This window comes from Ascaphus truei, chromosome 22 (genome assembly GCF_040206685.1).
Source record: "Ascaphus truei isolate aAscTru1 chromosome 22, aAscTru1.hap1, whole genome shotgun sequence".
NCBI classification, from domain to species: Eukaryota; Metazoa; Chordata; class Amphibia; order Anura; family Ascaphidae; genus Ascaphus; species Ascaphus truei.
In genome coordinates, this window is record NC_134504.1 from 678,209 (window position 1) to 695,015 (window position 16,807).

The window sequence follows — 16,807 nt, forward strand, 5'->3', positions numbered from 1 at the left end:
GCGACTGTGTATAGTACATGCAGCCCTAAGGACAGATATGTTTGTCATCATATGTTCTATAACAACTTGGTTAACAATTCTTCTCATACTCCAAAGCTGTTATCCCTTACAAATGTATAAGGCATAATACACAACATATTCTATAATGTTCCCCTTAAAGAAGCAATCCAAGCAATATCCTACATGTGTGCTTAAAAAAAAATCAGTTCTGTTGTAAGATAATACTTACTACATTTTTTTCCAATTCAACTCTTACTGCCATTTAATGAGTTTTAATATACTGAACATTCTTTGATTTCTACAGCAGGTTTTAGCCCATCACCCCAGCAGTGCAAGATATTTGCAACACTTTCTTATTTGTGATCATTTGTTGCCAATATTTCCAGCTGTTTGAGCTGCAAACTGTAGCAATAAATAATGTTACCTTAGTAATATAAGGATACATTGTAGCTGCTGTGTTACACATATTGAAAGATTATTTCAAACTGAAAGGCAGACATTTAATGAACCCAAGGGAAACAGGATCTTTGCTGATTGAAACAGGAGAATTTATCGATCGGCAGTTTAGGTAATTATTTTGCAATAAGGTAATCAAAGGCTGCATATATTAAAATAATTCTTTTTTTTAATTGCCTCTTTAAGATATTATAAATATGTTATAGTGCTGACAATTTAGGAAGTGTTTTTTGCAGGAGAAATGAATCCCTGTCCTGAAGAGTTTGCAGCCCAATCTGTGTAATGCAGAAGTAGCACAGACACTGGGGTTGGGGCTGTGTTCACCTACTTCAAAGGCTGCAACGTTACTACTAATAGATTCCTTCAGCCCAGGCACATGTATAGTCACATTAACTATTTAATTCTTATATTTATTTTATCATGAAATATACATTGAGATGTAACTTCTGTTTTCAGGTATGTGATGGGTTAAAATAATATAAAGGCACAATCATCAATCACCATACAACACGCGGAAATTACAATCACCGAACACCACAGATGTTCCTGAAGAACAATGTAGAGGAATTTTCTAAGGGATACAGGAGATAGATAAGTGTTATATTCTTTGTTATTCACAAATCAGCCCCCTGACAGAACCCAAACAAAAAGTACAAATGCAAAGAATAAAGCACAGAGCCCGAAATCATGGTGCTCATTCATCATCTCTGGGGCATTGGGCAACATCAATGTAAATAAATGAAGAGTGACACGCCAGATGTTCCAATGTTTCCTCAGTCGTGTATTCTGACTAATGGTTCCGTCCCACAATGTTGGATCCATATCAAGGTAAGTACCGTGTATAGCCATGTGCAGTTTGCATTGTCTAAATACACTGACTACTGAGTGTGGCATGGAAGTTATCCTGCATCAAAACTAGAAGCCATATGGGCATGTATATGTAAAAGTGTATACATGTAATCCTTATAATACAACATACAAATAAAGAAGATGTGTAATGTACAACAAGATCGTACTCTTTGGGACCTAACGCCCAACATTGGCACCAAGATCATGGTAGAGAGGCTCCCAACCAATCACAGCGGGAATGCTGCTCAGGAACAGTCAGGACATCAGGGTGTGCTGGCATTGGCCAATGAGGGCTGGAGGCGGGGCTCGGAGAGTTAAAGGGCTTTGGATGGAAATAAAAATGTGCCAATGGGTGTAGCAGCTACCAGCAGGTGCTCAGCAATGGCTTCCCCTGGCCCGGCAGGATATCTCCCGCTGGGCGACCGCGATGTCTGGGGAAACAGCAAAATGCTCCACATTTCAGGCGGATGAACCCCCACCCAGATCTCCTCCCCCGGCCACTCTTCTCTGTCCCTGCACCTCCCCCTCCAGCACCAGCACTCACCATTTCTTAAGCTTAACCTTTATTATACTGGTCCCTGGGACCCTTTCTGTCACAAGGCCTAATAACTTGAAGATGTACGGTGTCTCCAAGCACTGACATTGTCTTATGGAATAACACTTCCACCAGGTCATATTTACTCGAAGTTGCGCTGGGCCAGACGACCTCTTATGACCCATTCACACTATGTTATTGGCATTCTATGACTTATGACAAATTTTGGCCCATTACAAATCTCACCCAAACTTATATACCAACTCTGTTCCAATATGAAAACTATTTGCACAATGGGTTTTCTGAGATATATGCATTGCTTGAGCGTATGACCTCAAAACACAGATGGTGAGTTAAATCCTTCTTGCATCCCATTGCATTTGTTAAGGCAGAATTAAACCTTAATGCTTTGTACAGAGAGAGGTTTAAGCTGATTAAGACGCATGTGCTTATGTTTGAAGATGATGATTATTTTGCCTTCATAATGAACTTGATTGAAGTAATCATGCCAAATCTTCATTTTTCGGTGTAAGAGCAATACAACCTGAAAGTAAAACAATGCGACTCACTACCATCTATTTCAGCAACAAAATAGGAAAGGAGATGGGCACCAGAAAACAAATCATATTAACGAGTACACTGCAGGCCATGGAAGGTTCTCTAACACCACTGATATTGATCAGTTAGAGAAACTTCCATCTCCATCTCCTTTCCTATTTTGTTGCTGCAATAGCTTGTAGTGAGTCTCATCGTTTGACTTTCAGGTTGTATTATGTCCTCTATTTATCACAGTATATACCTATTAGTCCAAACAAATAAGTGATAAATAGAGGACATACTAACATTAATAACATGTACCACCAGCCTGTCCATGCCCCACGATAGTTAAAGGATTTGAGAGAAATACCATACTACCTATAGCTTGCCCATGCCCCATTTCCAGCAACATCAAGGCACAGTTCAGTGATATACTGTACAATATAGTCTCCCCATTCCTGGTCCCTGTGCAATCTCCACCTTCTTTCATACTTATCCCCCCATCTCGTTCTTGAACCGTCTGGTAGTAAGGTCTCTCTAACGTAATATCTATTCGCTGCCTTCTCAGCTCTTTCCCGGGCTCTCTTGAATGTCTGAACATGATGCATTCTACTCTCAGTACGTTCAGTGTTGGGCTTTAACTTGAAACTTGGCTTCCTTCGTCTGACTGGAGACTGTCATGTCTTGTAGTGGTCTTTATCCTCTTTTCCTCTCACTGCCGATAACACCCCCCATCCCCCCCACCCCCTTTCACTGTACGTAGCTACCTCTATGTTCTCTTCTTTCAGCTTTGTCAGATTTTGAATGCTGACTCTACTCCTTTCTTTTTTCTAACCCTCCAAACTTTCCTCCTAGGTAACTTTAGTTGTCATATTGATGAGGGCCTCTCATTTTCTTTTTCTCTCTCTTCCAACTTTGCTCTTTGGCTGTTGGCTGCCTTCAGCACCAACCATTACCTGGACTAGGTCTTGAGTAGAAACTGTTCACTTTCCAATTTCTCCATGCCCCTATTCCTACTGTTTGACCCCCATCACATCTCCTTTTCAATCTCTCACTTGTCTGGTGTACCTCACTTGATTCACATCTCTCTGGTGCACACAGTAAAATCTATATACCTCTCAGTTCCGTACAGTGAAATCTATATACCTCTCAGGTCAATACAGTGAAATCTATATACATCCCTGGTCAATACAGTGAAATCTAAATACCTCTCAGGTCCGTACAGTGAAATCTATATACCTCTCTGGTCCACACAGTGAAATCTATATACCTCTCTGATCCATACAGTGAAATCTATATACCTCTCAGTTCCGTACAGTGAAATCTATATACCTCTCTGGTCCACACAGTGAAATCCATACACCTCTCAGTTCCGTACAGTGAAATCTATATACCTCTCAGGTCAATACAGTGAAATCTATATACATCCCAGGTCAATACAGTGAAATCTAAATACCTCTCAGGTCCGTACAGTGAAATCTATATACCTCTCTGGTCCTTACAGTGAAATCTATATATCAGGTCCATACAGTGAAATCTATATATCAGCTCCATACAGTGAAATCTATATATCAGCTCCATACAGTGAAATCTATATATCAGGCCCATACAGTGAAATCTATATATCAGGTCCATACAGTGAAATCTATATAACTCTCTGGTGCACACAGTAAAATCTATATACCTCTCAGGTCCGTACAGTGAGATCTATATAACTCTCAGGTCCATACAGTGAAATCTATATATCTTTCAGGTCCATACAGTGAAATCTATATACCTCTCAGGTCCATAAAGTGAAATCTATATACCTCTCAGTTCGCCAGTCCACTTTGACTTCTAAACGTTCTGCTCTGTGATCCTCTGGTCCTGACATCCTGTTAGAGACGGGCGATGGTATCTAAATTCAACCACAAACATTTCACTACTTTTTTTTGTTGCTATTCACTGGCAAGAGAAAGAGATTCTCCTTAGCGTGTGTACCAAGCACTAAATATATCCCTTCAAGCACACCTTCAAACAACACGTAGCAAGACACCTGTCCACCAAACATGGGCACCCCAGAGATACCTGACAAACATACTCATTGGATATGCAAATGAGTCCTATTAGCATATTTCCCAGGTTCCTCAGGGGTGCCCATCCAACCATATTTCAGGGTCTGGGCAAAGCAAATGCCCAGTGCGAATATTGGCCACCGGCAGAATTGCATACAGTACATTCACAAATGTTTAATGACCTTTTAATGATGCTGTTTCCAGACAATAACAGCACTTAACACCTTGCTAGGTCAATCCTGGACCTCTGGGGATGTGGGTCTTTGAAGACTGGGAGGCCTCCCCCCCAAATCAATTACAACATTAGCACCGCCCCCCCCCTTCTTTTTACAGATATCTGAAACTAGAAATGTTCTGTATCATTCAATACAATAGGTGGGATACATTGTCTGACCCAGCATTCTGTGCAGGGAGAGTGAGGGGGGAGAGAAAGGGGGTGGTGGTGGTGGAGGGTGAGAGCGAAGGAGGGGTGGAGGGGAGATGGGAAGGGGGAGAGAAGGGGGATAGGGAGAGAGGGTGAGAGGGAGGGAAGGAGGAGTGAGAGAGCTGGGGAGAAATGGAGTGGAAGGGGATGAGGGGGAGGGGGTGGAGGCAAGGAGAGGGTTAGTGGGAGGAAGGGTGAGAGTGGGAGAGAGTGGTGGGAAATGGAGGGAGAGGGGTGGAAAATGGAGGGAGAGAGGGGGAGAGAGGGAGTGGGGGTGATGGAGGTGGAGAGAGAAGGAGGGGGTGGAGGGGAAGGGGGATAGGGAGAGGGATGGATGAGAGGGGTGAGAAGGAAAGGGGGATAGGGAGAGAGGAGGGAGAGGATGAGAGGGAGGAGTGAGCAAGAGGTGGGATTAGGGAAGAAAGGGAGTGGAGGTAGAACGGGATAGAGGGGGGTGGAGTCAGGGAGAGGCTTAGTGGGAGAGTGGGAGAAACAAGATGGGGAGAGAAGGGAGAGGGAGAGAGAGTGGTGGTGGTAAATGGAGAGAGAGAGAGAGGTGGAACATGGAGGGAGAGAGGGTGGAGATAGAGTAGAGAAAAAGAAAGGGTGGGTGGCAGAGTGGGGAGAATGAGAGAGAGGGAGGAGAAGTAGAGGGGGAGAGAAGGGTAAAGTGAAAGGGAGACAGAGATAAGAGAGAATCTGTGAGAGTCTCCCACTCACAGGGCAACCAAAAGGGGGGATCGGACACCCCTCTCCCCCACCCCCTCCCCCGCTCAACAACCCGGGCCCCTGTGGAGACTCTAGTCCTGGGATCTGTGTACATATATACAGTATGAGTATGCTGTGTACATATATACAGTATGTGTATGCTGCGTACATATATACAGTATGAGTATGCTGTGTACATATATACAGTATGTGTATGCTGTGTACATATATACAGTATGAGTATGCTGTGTACATATATACAGTATGAGTATGCTGTGTACATATATACAGTATGTGTATGCTGCGTACATATATACAGTATGAGTATGCTGTGTACATATATACAGTATGAGTATGCTGTGTACATATATACAGTATGAGTATGCTGTGTACATATATACAGTATGTGTATGCTGCGTACATATATACAGTATGAGTATGCTGCGTTCATATATACAGTATGTGTATGCTGTGTACATATATACAGTATGTGTATGCTGTGTACATATATACAGTATGAGTATGCTGCGTACATGTATACAGTATGTGTATGCTGTGTACATGTATACAGTATGAGTATGCTGCGTACATATATACAGTATGAGTATGCTGCGTACATGTATACAGTATGTGTATGCTGCGTACATGTATACAGTATGAGTATGCTGCGTACATGTATACAGTATGAGTGTGCTGCGTACATGTATACAGTATGAGTGTGCTGTGTACATATATACAGTATGAGTATGCTGCGTACATATATACAGTATGAGTATGCTGTGTACATATATACAGTATGTGTATGCTGCGTACATATATACAGTATGAGTATGCTGTGTACATATATACAGTATGAGTATGCTGCGTTCATATATACAGTATGTGTATGCTGTGTACATATATACAGTATGTGTATGCTGTGTACATATATACAGCATGTGTATGCTGTGTACATATATACAGTATGAGTATGCTGCGTACATGTATACAGTATGTGTATGCTGCGTACATGTATACAGTATGAGTATGCTGCGTACATATATACAGTATGAGTATGCTGCGTACATGTATACAGTATCTGTATGCTGCGTACATGTATACAGTATGAGTATGCTGCGTACATGTATACAGTATGAGTGTGCTGCGTACATGTATACAGTATGAGTATGCTGTGTACATATATACAGTATGTGTATGCTGCGTACATATATACAGTATGAGTATGCTGCGTACATATATACAGTATGTGTATGCTGCGTACATGTATACAGTATGAGTATGCTGCGTACATGTATACAGTATGTGTATGCTGCGTACATGTATACAGTATGAGTGTGCTGCGTACATATATACAGTATGAGTATGCTGTGTACATATATACAGTATGTGTATGCTGTGTACATATATACAGTATGAGTATGCTGCGTACATGTATACAGTATGTGTATGCTGCGTACATGTATACAGTATGTGTATGCTGCGTACATGTATACAGTATGAGTATGCTGTGTACATGTATACAGTATGAGTGTGCTGCGTACATGTATACAGTATGAGTATGCTGCGTACATGTATACAGTATGAGTGTGCTGCGTACATATATACAGTATGAGTATGCTGTGTACATATATACAGTATGAGTATGCTGTGTACATATATACAGTATGAGTATGCTGTGTACACATATACAGTATGAGTATGCTGTGTACATATATACAGTATGAGTATGCTGTGTACATATATACAGTATGAGTATGCTGTGTACATATATACAGTATGAGTATGCTGTGTACATATATACAGTATGAGTGTGCTGCGTTCATATATACAGTATATGTATGCTGTGTACATATATACAGTATGTGTATGCTGTGTACATATATACAGTATGAGTATGCTGTGTACATATATACAGTATGAGTATGCTGTGTACATATATACAGTATGAGTATGCTGTGTACATATATACAGTATGAGTATGCTGCGTACATATATACAGTATGAGTATGCTGTGTACATATATACAGTATGAGTATGCTGTGTACATATATACAGTATGAGTATGCTGCGTACATATATACAGTATGAGTATGCTGTGTACATATATACAGTATGTGTATGCTGCGTACATGTATACAGTATGAGTATGCTGTGTACATATATACAGTATGTGTATGCTGTGTACATATATACAGTATGAGTATGCTGTGTACATGAATAAAGTATGAGTATGCTGCGTACATGTATACAGTATGTGTATGCTGCGTACATGTATACAGTATGTGTATGCTGCGTACATGTATACAGTATGAGTATGCTGTGTACATGTATACAGTATGAGTATGCTGTGTACATGTATACAGTATGAGTATGCTGCGTACATGTATACAGTATGAGTATGCTGTGTACATATATACAGTATGAGTGTGCTGCGTACATGTATACAGTATGTGTATGCTGCGTACATATATACAGTATGAGTATGCTGCGTACATGTATACAGTATGTGTATGCTGTGTACATATATACAGTATGAGTATGCGGCGTACATGTATACAGTATGAGTATGCTGCGTACATGTATACAGTATGAGTATGCTGCGTACATATATACAGTATGTGTATGCTGTGTACATGTATACAGTATGAGTATGCTGTGTACATATATACAGTATGTGTATGCTGTGTACATGTATACAGTATGAGTATGCTGTGTACATGTATACAGTATGTGTATGCTGCGTACATATATACAGTATGAGTATGCTGCGTACATGTATACAGTATGTGTATGCTGTGTACATGTATACAGTATGAGTATGCTGCGTACATGTATACAGTATGTGTATGCTGCGTATATGTATACAGTATGAGTATGCTGCGTACATGTATACAGTATGTGTATGCTGCGTACATGTATACAGTATGAGTATGCTGCGTACATATATACAGTATGTGTATGCTGCGTAGATATATACAGTATGAGTATGCTGCGTACATATATACAGTATGTGTATGCTGCGTAGATATATACAGTATGAGTATGCTGTGTACATATATACAGTATGATTATGCTGCGTAGATATATACAGTATGAGTATGCTGTGTACATATATACAGTATGAGTATGCTGTGTACATATATACAGTATGAGTATGCTGTGTACATATATACAGTATGTGTATGCTGCGTACATATATACAGTATGTGTATGCTGCGTACATATATACAGTATGTGTATGCTGCGTACATATATACAGTATGTGTATGCTGCGTACATATATACATTATGTGTATGCTGCGTACATATATACAGTATGTGTATGCTGCGTACATATATACATTATGTGTATGCTGCGTACATATATACAATATGTGTATGCTGCGTACATATATACAGTATGTATATGCTACGTACATAAATATAGTATGTGTACTGTATGCTGTGTACACACATATATACCATATGTGTATGCTGCGTACATATATACAGTATGTGTATGCTGTGTATATATATACAGTATGTATAGGCTGCTTACATACAGTATATACAGTATGTATATGCTGCGCACGTCTATACAGTATGTGTATGCTGCGTACATGTATACAGTATGTATATGCTGCATACATATACAGAATGTATATGCTGCGTACATACAGTATATACAGTATGTGTATGCTGCATACATCTATACAGTAGGTGTATGCAGTGTACATATATATACTGTATATATATATTTTTTAAATATATATATTTATTTTTAAAGATATATATATATATATATATATATGTGTGTACACTGCATACACCTACTGTATATATGTACGCAGCATACACATATGGTATATATATGTGTACACAGCATACAGTACACATACTGTATTTATGTACGTAGCATATACATACTGTATATATGTACGCAGCATACACATACTGTATATGTATATATATATATATATATATATATATATATATATATATATATATATATATATATATATATATATATACTGAGTTAAGTTATGGTGAGTAAAAAAAGTGACAAAAACCCTCCACAGCAAAGCAAATATGCAAATGTAAATATAACTGTATGCTCATCAGCATGTCTTAGGCATGTCTGCAACCCCGCCTTTCCCCATTATCACCCAGCACACAGCACTTCCACTGTGTGCTGATTTGCATGTCATTTCCCAGAATCCCTTGCTGCAGTGGAAGTGCTGTGTGCTGGGTGATAATGGTGAAAGGTGGGGTTGCAGACCTGCCTAAGACATGCTGATGAGCATACAGTTGTATTTTTTTATATATATATATATATATATATATATATATAGTATGTGTATTTCTTTATTTTATTTATAAAATGTTTTACCAGGAAGGAAGGGTATACGTATTGTTTTATATTGTCTGCATCTTAATTTGTTTTATTCTTTTCTGTAAAATAAAAAATGTCTCCTTTGATAAAAAGATTTCTGAAGAAAAAATGAAATGCAATCACTTCATGCGATGGTCTCTAGTACTTTCACCGCTGCTGCTTGTGGATTTTATTGGAGGGCTTATGAGTAATTAAAACTCTGAACAACATGCAGAATATTTATTAAAGTACTATTGTGCATCTTTCTTAAAACACAATCAACAAAAACAACCTTTATGAACATTTTGCTCCTTTAACAAATCTCCTGAGACTGTAATAGAACAAATATTCCCCTCTAAATAACTGTTATTGAGAAGGTTTCTTGTTGTTGACGGATGTGAGGGAGAACAGTAATTAATTGCCTTGTAAGCAGATAAGTCAACTAACATTCAATAGCCATTAATTAATTGACTGCAAATCTAAGACAGCCATTTAAACACTGAATAGAACAAATACAAACGTTATGTTCTGCAATCAACATTTCCACTGCTTCTAAATAGAAATCATAAAGTAAAATCACTGCAGAGTCCAATTTCCATCAACTGCACTGATTGTAACATAAATGTTTATCGAAGAACTGATTGTTAAAATGTATAGAACAACAGTTCATTTGATTGGGAGTTAGGTTGTGCACCATTTAGTGAATATGGCCTTAATGCCCTAAAGAATCTCCACTTACTACGTTACTCACTAGCTGTGTGATACTGTTTGTATTGGATGCATGATTTCATGATTATGGGAATTGTCCCTAACAAACGACCACCCTACGGAACATGATCAATCAGAGCGCACTGGGGTATCCATATCAGAGCGCACTGGGGTATCCATATCAGAGCGCACTGGGGTATCCATATCAGAGCGCACTGGGGTATCCATATCAGAGCGCACTGGGGTATCCATATCAGAGCGCACTGGGGTATCCATATCAGAGCGCACTGGGGTATCCATATCAGAGCGCACTGGGGTATCCATATCAGAGCGCACTGGGGTATCCATATCAGAGCGCACTGGGGTATCCATATCAGAGTGCACTGGGGTATCCATATCAGAGCAGGAAAAGACACAACTAATACATCGAGACAAAGTCATTGACGTATCTGCCAAGTGGTGAAATAAATATATTGAGCTTCTGCTCTCTGTTATACTGCCAGCCTGGCAGAAAGGGTCTTAATTAGATGGCAAGATGAAAGAAGTGACATTTGCTGTGCTAGCCCAGGTTAGACCCGTGTTGAGCTCTGAAAGTACATTCATCGTTGTACAATATGTGTTACCTGTTACTTTGACTGTAGACATTCAGTATATATTATATTCCATTTCTTGTATGTACAAAATGGCTCAATCCACTTTGCCAGAACAGGTGAGGACGACCATGCAAAAAATATCAACCAACTGTCATTGATATACTGCAGATTTTGGCTATTTTATTTGCCATGGAACCACTGTGTGTCGCTGTCTATCTTCCCCAGCCAAGGAATGCCAGCAATAGGGAGGAATAGGAGGTTACATCTTCACTGAGCTGCAGCAAATGTACTTCTTTACCCTGGCATATTCATTTCCCCATCACAAACTCATTTATTGCATTGGCGATGTTTCAATAACCAAGGCATCTTCATCACCAGGGTATGCCAATCACAATCTTTTAAAAAACAAAACAAAAACAATCTTTTCAAAAACAGTTGTCAAGACCTGATGAAGATGACTTGAACATCAAAAGATTGGCTTTGGCAATTACCAAAATAATAAATTCCAGTAGCAAGGGCTTAAATTGTTATACAGTATATATATTATTTAGAGTGCCTATATTTTGTTACAGTATATATGATTTTCGTGTGTTTAGAGGTAGCAACATGTTAGAGCTTCCAAGCACTTCCAAGATCCAATAGTTGGAAATGATTGATATCCATAATCCATCTATGTCCATATATGATGAATTATCAACTTATTAACAGCTGTAGTTTTACTGAAAATATTATTTGTGTTATTGATACCTAACGTGTTCTTATTTATTAATTTATAAAATATTTTACCAGGAAGTAATACATTGAGAGTTACCTCTCGTTTTCAAGTATGTCCTGGGCACAGAGTAAGACGAATAATACATGGTTACAAATACAGTTACATAAATTAACAGGGTATACATTATATACAAGACATTGCGTGCACAGTTACAGAAAATATATATTATGAGCGTATGAAACAGTTACAGACCAGGTTAAAATGTGAGACAGCCTTAGATTTGAAAGAACTTAAGCTGGTGGTGGCTGTGAGAGTCTGTATTCTGTCTTACATTCAGAAATATTACTATTAATATTGAGAATAGAAATAGGTTTATATTGGTTTAAACCATATTTAAGTCAATGTGTTTAAACATGTTGTTTTAATCATGTTAGTATCATGTATAATATTATTATATAGCACCATGAATGCTGGCTTGCTAATGGTCTATGTATCTGCTTCATTGGTTTTCCTATTTCTTCGTGTAATATTTTTTGGAGAGCTTAAATATACCATACTAATATAGTATACTATAGTATACTAAATATACTATATTTTGCAACATCTGACCCCAACATAATTCCTAAACATTTACTTTTTATTTGAGAAATATTATTAAGCTAAAAAGAGTAATAGTCTTGGCCCATTATCAGATCTTCACCAGGGTGCCATATAAAAATTGCTCCCAGAGAGACAAGTCGATGAAAATCCAAACAGGTAACAATGTAAATACTGTACTGTAGGAAACGACCAATGTATAGGCCTGGGGCCGCATGATGTCCTCTGGTTGTGCCTGGATCTTAGTTAGCTTGAAATTCTGTTACTTGTGCCCGTAATGTTACGCCGGTGCTGCCCGCAGACCAGACCCGTCCCCTGTGCTGAGGTGGGACGTAGGGATACACGCACCCGCAGCAAAGGGAGCGCGTCCGGAGTGTGGTGTTAGTGTTGCCAGGCCAGGTATAGTAAGGAAGACAATACTTGCCGGTACCGGTAGTAGAGAAGGAGTGGTTATTGCCGTTGCCAAGATCAGGGATTGGAGAGTTGCAGATGGTCGAAGGTACAAGCCGTGTTACAGAGATGCCAGAAGTCACGAAGTCCAAGTAGAGCCGAAGTCGAGAGCTAGAGGGGGTAGTCGTCCAATCCGCATCAATACCTGAGGAGTCACTGAGAGAGTAGTCAAATGCTTGCATACAGAACTATGTCGAGCGACAAGTGATGGGAAACACAGGCATAATAAAGCTGGGCAGGCCAATGGGAAGAGGGGGCAGGCCTGGAGGACTGCAAGGAGTCCTCCCTGATAGGAGAGAGGTGTTACAGCCCAGCTGAGTGTAGTTATTGATTTGCATGGAACTGTGTGATGCTTGGGGGCGACGCCTCACTGCAGGAGCAGTGGTTAAAAGTGCTCTGTTAGGCGTGTGCTCTGTAAGCTGGTAATGCATGCACATAACGTCTGGGGCTGGCGTGCGTGTGTGCGTGGATTCGGTGACTGACGCGCGTATGCGCATGGGGTCAGTGACAGACGCACATGTGCGCATAGAGCGCGGAGCTGGGGACACACGCAGAGGCTGCGGTTCAACAGGCACCTCTTCGGTTGGTGCAATCCTGTGATGGCGAGGAGCCAGAGTGCCAGTGGCAGACAACGGAGGTATGTGGGAATTGCGCTGCAGACGCTTGGACGCCTGAGTACCGACGGGAGGTGAGTAATGGTCGCGCTGACGGCGCTTATACACCAGATTCCTTACACGTACTAACTAAGTGGCCACAAGACAAATTCTGGTTTCGGAAGATACTTGCATGGCATTAAAAGAAATAGGCTTCACTCAGCTTCAAAGTTGACTATAGTCTATAGGTGTAAACAAAAAATGGATTGGCACGAAACAGCAAAGTCCCAGAAATAAGCACCATCAGCTCACCAGTAGGTTGGAAGGTTAAAAAAAGTTTAATGAACTACATAAAAAACAAAAAAACAAACAAAATACAACAGAAAAAAACCTCCTACGCGTTTCAGGCTCTAAAAGCCCTTTCTCAAGGAGTATGGCTGGGCGTGTGTGTTAAGCACCTTAATATAGTCCCTCCTGTGTACTGAAAATGCAGCTGAAGGTAATTGCAGTTAATTGTAATCACATCTGTTGCTATGACAATTTGAAACACAAGATTCAAATACAATCTAAACCATTGATGTTAGATAAAGATCCATGTTGTAATAAAATGTAATATATCAACATGGTAGGTTAGTCATGGCATAAATATAGTGTTTTCTAGACCTGAAATATCCAAAAAACAGAAAAAAAACTGATTTATGGTAAGCAGGTCAAAAGAAAAAAGGAAGAAAAAACCTTATCATAGATAGAATGAATATGACAAAATACATAGTATCTATAGGAAAAAACTTCTTGTCAAATGCAATAAATGTAATACATCAAGGACATCTTAAAAACAAAGAAAACCCTAATATACAGTATTGGCCAAGAGGGATAGCAAAGTACATCATTTAAATGATAAAATCAGATCTTGTAACATTGTATAGGATGAAATCACAAAAAACAATATCACAATATAGGGACAAGAAGGAATGACATTGTCAAATCCTGAAACGCGTAGGAGGTTTTTTTCTGTTGTATTTTGTTTGTTTTTTTGTTTTTTATGTAGTTCATTAAACTTTTTTAACCTTCCAACCTACTGGTGAGCTGATGGTGCTTATTTCTGGGACTTTGCTGTTTCGTGCCAATCCATTTTTTGTTTATGCTATCTGACGATTGGGGAGACACACGGTGTATGTGAGGGAACGCTACATGGGATCCATTTCTACGTAGGAGACGCACGTGGAACCTGCAGACCAAGTGGAGCGTTCCCGGACGGACCGGGGGTTGCAACACACACCACCGGCACTCGGGAGCTCCGTGGTGTGGGAGAAAGGAAGACGGCGTTACACTTGGAGGCTGCGACACCCACGCCCGGCACCACGAGGAGACGCAGTGAAGACGGAGAGCTATAACGGGATTACAGAGGTAACACATATTCCCTCTGTTATATGTTTATCCCAGATAGCGTTTATCCATTGGAACTCCGACACTACCTATCCTGTTCCTGGTCACCTCTCCCAGCTGTTTACTACCGACCCCACGTTTAGATTTTCCCTCGCTTCCAGCTACCGTTGTCCTATCATACATTGACATTATTATATATATTTTTTTCTACTCTCCGTTTTTGAGCTTTGAGCAGCCCTCTTCTTTTTTTTTATAGTCTATAGGTGGTTGCATCCCAAATATTACTTTTATGTCAGAAGCGCTTATTCCCAGTATGTGTTATATTATTAGTATGTCACATGTATTACTGCGGTGAAGCGCTATGTACATAAATAGCGCTACATAAATAAAGATATACATATTAACAAAGAGACAGAGAGCGCACGCCCCATAGTGTAACACTGTAACATTTAATATGGGGAAGGAAAGGTGGGGGGATTAAAAACACTCACAATGTACAAGTGTAAATAAAGCAGTATGTGATATATAATCACCACCAAGGCAGGTATCGTCTTGTAATAAGTAGGCAGTCCAACATCGACTGGAACAAGGCTCCCGACGGTGTAGATCCTTCAGGTTCACTTGAAATCCTCCATGCAATATGGTATCAGAGATGGCCTCGATATTACACCATGCACTCTCCGGCCGTAAAGGGTGCACGCAACGTGATGACGTAATGTCGCAAGGTACGTCCCTAAGATATACATATATACATACAAGAAACGGTTGGGTCCAAAATGTTCTAGAAGACTGAAAACCTTCATTTCTGTTGTGTTGAGACTTCTAGGTATTTTATAAATAAAACCCCGTATCAATTATAGTAAAAAGTTAGCCCTATATGTGATTTCATTGTCTAATCAGAGTTACTTTTCTATTAACTTGTCCGGTTAAGTACATCTAAGTTAAGTATAGTAAGAGCTAAACAATGTATCTTATATGACATAGCTTTCCATAGGCACACTGCCACGAGGAGATCGTGTTTAAGGGTATATATTTAATAACTACATTACAGGCATACCCCGCTTTAAGGACACTCACTTTAAGTACACTCGCGAGTAAGTACATGTCGCCCAATAGGCAAACGGCAGTTCACGCATGCGCCTGTCAGCACGTCCTGAACAGCAATACCGGCTCCCTACCTGTACCGAAGCTGTGCGCAAGCGGGGAGACTATAGAGCCTGTTACAAATGTGTTATTTACATCAGTTATGCACGTATATGACGATTGCAGTACAGTACATGCATCAATAAGTGTAAAAAGGTAGTGCTTCACTTTAAGTACATTTTCGCTTTACATACATGCTCCGGTCCCATTGCGTACGTTAATGCGGGGTATGCCTGTATTTATGTCAATGTTAAAAGAAAAAAACCATTTGTCCATGCACTGTATTTCTATTTTATTTTTCTGAGTAGCAGTCCGTTTGTGCTTCGGTGTATTATTTATAATATGGGCTACTTCATGGATTTGACAGTCCTACTCCGAGAGGTGAGCTGAGCTTTTTCATTAGTTTTAAAAGCACCTTTCTGCATGCAGTTGTGTATTTCCAGCTTTAGGCAGGTGCTGGCACACATCTTCTATGAGGTGATTGGAATTTAAACTGAGATTTGGTCCCAACTCCAGCTGGATGTCAGCCTGATGTCATAATTAAGGTTATTAATGTAGGTAATGAGTATTACAAAATGTGTTCATTAGAATAAGAATAGCATGAATATGGAATAAATCTCTAATCTTTGTTCCTATGTTGAGTAGGGTACCTGTCCAAATGTAGGCTTGGCTAGCACCCAATATGCTTTATTACATATTGGTTTAGTG